Here is a 5,658-nt window from a genome sequence, read left to right on the forward strand (position 1 = left end):
TCYCCCAGCAGCTGAGTAGAAACTGATGATTTGGAGCAAATCAGGCCAAGACAGCAACTCTGGTAAGTAAAGACACGCTTTCAGAGGAACTCTGACTGCTGCTGTGGGACATCCTGACAAACCTAAAAGGGTGGTAAAAAGGGTTAATGAGACTTTTGAAAAGATCTTGAATATAGAGGGAAAAGAACCTACGTGTCCATACACTGTGCTGCTGCCTGAAGCTCTCTTTCCATAACAGGGAATTCCTTGATCTCACATGGTCACATGGAGAGTGTTCTGGGGAGCCTGGTGCCAGGAGTCTGCATGGGGACAGAGACATTAGGCATGTTCAATGTCATTCTTTTTACAGCCGCCATCTGTCTACCTTAAAGGTTGTATTCATTGTCCCAGCTCTCTCAGCTTTTCCTCATAGGAGAGATGCTCCAGTATCTCCATCACCTTTGTGGCCCTTCATGTCTTCTTCCCAAGTGCTAAAATATTCTCTGTCATTGCCTTGGAGTCATTCTTATTATATTTAAAGATTCTCCCAGAAGCTTCTTTGACTCTTTTGCCACTTTGGTTGTCCTGTGAAGCATCCCATGAAGAAACCTGGGATACCTAGTTTCTCAAGCTCTCAGCTTTGTTATTTTGGACTATTTATTCCTTATAGCTACTCTGAATCTAGATATATTATCTTCTTGATTAAATCCTCTTTTAAACCCTCTTCTAGTTTAAAACCATTACTCCTTGTCATATTGCTACAGACCCTATTAAAAAGTCTGTCTCCATTTTTCTTATAACCCCCTTTAGGTATTGAAAGGCCACAATAAGATCTCCCTGGAGCCTTCCCTTCTCCTCACTATTAATTTATTCTAGACCTCTAGTCACTCCTTTATGTTGTCCAAGCCTTTCCAATAACAGGATAAATCTGTCAGTGTGAAGCCCGCAGGACTGTACATGGAGGACAAATAGTACAGAGTTTTCTTAGCCCCCATTGTGGCACATCCTTTTTCCAAGTTTGCATGGATGAACACATCCATCACTTTGCAAAAGAAGTTCCTGAACAGCTCTCAGAAACTCTTTTCCTCAGCAACAAAATGTACCCATCTGTCTCCTCCGCTGTGCGCCTCAGGGTCTGGGCACAAGCTTGTTATTCCAGAGCAGGAACTGGTAAACTGCCATGGGGTTATTGCCATGGCATAAAAGCTCTAAGAGCAAAAACTGGTATAATCTTCTAAGTGTGTAATTTTTCTTTACAGGCAGCCATCTGGGCTATGGGATGGTTTTCTCTCTCATTTCATGCAAGATGTCAAATTTTGCTTGAATCATGCATTCCTCTTTCAGGGATTTATTGTAGTCTTTGCTGTCCCTGGATGTGTTTGTGGAAAGCTAGACTGGTGACTGCTCTGAGCTCTGTGATTATAAAGCAAAATTAGTTAAGCAAGAGTCAGTAAACTTCTTTGCTCTCGAGAGCAGCAGGAGGCCCAACAACTCCTTTCAGTAAAGCTGGCACTGACACCGGGCAAATCCGTTCTGTGAACAAATAGCAAATCAGCAAAGCATTAAAAGACAGAAGCATCCAAAACCACTGAGGACAACAGGACTGGGAGGCCAGCATTTCCCTGAATCTGACCTGCAGAGCCCTGATATCTTCAACAACATGGCAGTCATTCACAATTATTTTTGTTTGTACAATGCTTGCAAAACAGTAAAAAATGCCATCAGCTCCGGGAAAAGCAAAAGCTGAAAATTTGTTTCTTGCAAATAAAGTACATAGAATGTTCTGCCTTTAGGTACAGTCTATTTACAGACAGAGCAAAATGCTAATCATTAAAAGCCAGAGTATATTGGAAGGTGCCTCAAAAATTACTGTTCTGTTAAAAATTCCCAATGTGCTCTGTGCCATGTATTTTAGCAGAATGATTTTAATGAGAAAAGATATTGCTTCTTTAAAGTGAAGCATCCCTTGATCAATTTCCACAATGATTCTGTCAGAATTTAAAAAAAAAAAAAAAGTATTTTTTCTAATAGGAGGAAAATTCAGAGAGCTTTCCTGCAGAACCCCAAACCATCCTGACTTGGTTTTGCTGGCAGGTAGTGCCCTATATATGGCATGTTCTCAGCTTTAGATTAGATAGACACAGCTGGAGTAGCTTTGGAACAAACTGTTTTACTTCCTTGTGCTTCAGTGTCTGTAACTGTAAGCTGGGGACAATGATGATGAGCTCTTCTGGAGGTTCTTGAACCCACTAAATGAAAGGTTAAAGATGAGTTTTCACTATTCCTATTAATACTCTGTGATTGTGACACAAAGGCGAGAATTTTCCCCTCTGCAGTGTTAGGTCAAGTGTGTTTGAGGCTGTCTTCAGTTCTCGTTCAGTCAGTGGCTTTAGGAGCCTGGACTCATGCTCTAAACTTAACATCTCATTAGAGCTCCTTTAGATGTACGGCTGAGAGGGCAGTGACAAGCTTGCTCCAAGCTGGAGATGCAATTCCCTCAGTGCAGCGTCTCTTACTGCAGGCTCTGACCCTGCTGTACATTTTACTGGCAGATAACCTGGTGGCTGGGACAAGCAACGGGAGCYTCACCTCTGCTTTGCTTTCCTCTGGCCAACGCTGGCTTTGGGAGCCAGCTCTGGAGATACAAAGGATGTGCAAAATCACTGTCAGCTATAAGAACTGTGTCCCCAGCACAGAAATAAATCCTCCCCTGGGTTTTGGTGCCGAGGAGTCATTAGAAGTACAGTGCAGGAAACAGCTCCCACTATCAGGGCCTGACTCACTGATAGCATCCACCCAGCAGGACCAGAGCAAACTCAGCAGCAGGATGAGCATTGGAAAATGCCAGTGGAGTCAAGAAGACATGTAGCATTGATGGGTAGGGGCTAATGCACAATAATGGGAATTGAAGGGAAAAGAAATGACTAAATACAGCTTATTTACAAAGTAAACTACTGAAGATGAACACTTCTGTGCAAGATGCATTTTTACAGAATTTGTGGGTATAGAGTTGATATATATAAATCTATGTTTGTGTATGTGTACGTTTACTCAGTATAGATAAATGTTAGTAACATCAATACTAAAGTCATTATTGCATTAGAAAAGTCCCCAAAGAAGCACTTCTCTAGCTGCTGTGTGACAGAAATGGCTGATCTCCTGCTGGGTTTGCACAGCCTAAATATAGCTCAAAAGATGTTTCTGACACAGTTGTCTCTCTTTTTGGCTGTCAAATGCACTCTGAGTAAGAGTACCCTGGAGAAACGGGTTTCTGTGCTCTCAACACGCATTGCTGCTTCCTGTGAAGCAAATGGGAAAGCAGCCTTGAAGAATGTGAGTCATCAGATCTGTCAAGCTGAAAACATCAGGCAGAGAGAAGGCAGATGGAGATATAAATGCAATTCAGACTGAAGAGACATTTAAAAATGAGGCTCTGTCTCATCTTTCTTGTCGTTGGTCATTCAGTTTAAGCAAGTCCCCTCTGGAGGGTAGGACACTAGAATTTTCCTTTCAGTTCAGCAAAGCCGTGTTTGCTACGTGCCTGCATCAGTTATCTACCCTACATCAGCCAAGACTGAGCTGCATTTGCTCTCTGCTGGTTTGGCCAGTGAAACACCATGTCTGGGCCACCATCCCACCCAGAGCAGGTCTTTACTGTGTTAACATTCAGAGCTGGGAGCCCGGCATCCACAGCCTCCGGCTTGCGAAAGGCAATGGTGCAAGGTTTCTGGAACACAACAGGTAAGAATGAGTAAATTGGGTGCACTCTGAGTTTGTTATCCCAGGGATGAGGAAAGCTATATGGTTTCCCTTCTCTCTTTAAGTTGGTCCAGCCAAGTCTGATATTGATTTCTACAAGGGCAGCAACAGATCCCAAATCAATAGGAACCTGCAGTATCACAGGGAATGACAGGTTGTCCACACAGACTTGTGTCCTGCTCTTRAATGAATAGACAACATGTGAACCTTAGTGGGCAACTCTTCCTAGGAAGCACCACCCTCATCAGATCAGGAAGGGTACATGCCTGAGAACCCAGCTCTGCATTTTCTGCATAATTAAATTCCCTTCAATTACTGAATTTCTGTCCCCAAAACACTACACCAAGTTCAGATCCTTAGTTTTGAGAGTGCTTTGCCTGACACTGGTAYGGACCTGTACTGATGCATAACTTCAGCTACAGACCTGTACAGCTGACCTACATAATTGTGCCAAGTGAAGGRTGAATGGGCAACCCCAAGGATTCCCCCACACATCTGTAGCATTGTCAGCTGAGCTTCTGCAGCCAGCAGGAAATTCACCACACTGCCTATTGACAATTGAAAGTAAATGGCATAAGGGAGTTGCATCACTTTAAAACTGGCCTCAGCGTCCTATTCTTTCACCTTCTTGATTGTCTTATGGCAATTTTCCGTATTTTTTTTCTAATTACTTCTTGGTGTCTAACAAATTCAGTTATAATGGTTTTAATACGTCTAAAAAATGGGCATTTGACTCATCTCCAGAATCTGGGTGCCATTGCTTTCAGGTGTCTCTGAGTGACAGGCAGTAACCCCTCAGGCCAGGCACAGACCTTGCCTGCAATCCCATCACAGGTGATGTTCCACTCCTGTACCTTGGGTGGAATGAGATCCAGGCTATGCAGGTGTAGATTTGTTATTTAAAGTCACATCAATGCCGTTTCCCAGGGCTGAAGGAGACAAGCCAGCAGGAGCCATTGCAGTCCTATCTCCCAGCAGCGCAGGACTGAGCTCCATGTCCCCCGTCAGCTTCATGCTACACTGCCCTGAGACACCGGGGTGTTACAGACAGGTGCTCCAGCTGTCCCCAACCCTCTGCCCTGTCTGTAGTGCCTGTCCATGCCTTGCTGCCCTTATGTTTAGGCCAAAGAAGCCTGTGCAGCTGGGCACAGCTGAAGTAATGTAAGGAGGAATGGCAACTTTATATTATGTAAAAGACACTTCCCGCATACTGCTGATCATAAAATCCCAGTTGTATGTAACTACTTATGATGGACTGAACTTTGCTTGAATGGGCTGGTTGAGCTCTACTATGGTTTCCCTGATAACCYGTGACTGATCTCTCAAACAAAGCATTTTTGTGCCAGGGAAGGGGAAAGGCTGTTAAGCAGCATGTCCTGCAGAGGTGGGGCAATGCTTTGCATCAYACCAATTTCCTCTCCCCCAGTAAGGCTGACAGTGTGAAACTGTCCCAGGGGAGGTATGGGCGTTCACACATAGGCCTGAATGTACATAAGCTGTCAAACTCTTTGTGGGTCCTGACCCAAACAGACCAAGACTGCCATGATGATTCTAACCATGGTCATTGAAACTGCAACAATCAAGTCTTCTTGCTGGATCTAYGGGCAGTGACATCTTTCCTCCCCCCTATCTACTCTTGTCCTTTCTTTGCCTTTCTTTCTTCCCCTTATGTATTTCCTTTGTCATATTTTTATAATTGTATAGAAAGAAGTAAAATGGCTACATACCCCTTTCCATTGCAACACAATTGCTTTAAGACAAACTTTCCTCATATACATACACCTGTCACTCAGAATCATTTCACTCTAATCCACCCCAAGGGATCTATTGATAAGAACCTCAGTCACCCTGCTTTAGAGGTGGGTYGTAACACTAAGCTAGGAAGTAGTACACATTAAAAGATTCAGAATAATAGGCATT

The sequence above is a fragment of the Malurus melanocephalus genome, unplaced genomic scaffold (assembly GCF_030028575.1).
Source record: "Malurus melanocephalus ecotype Western Australia unplaced genomic scaffold, MMel_1.1 scaffold_11, whole genome shotgun sequence".
In the NCBI taxonomy this organism is placed as follows: domain Eukaryota; kingdom Metazoa; phylum Chordata; class Aves; order Passeriformes; family Maluridae; genus Malurus; species Malurus melanocephalus.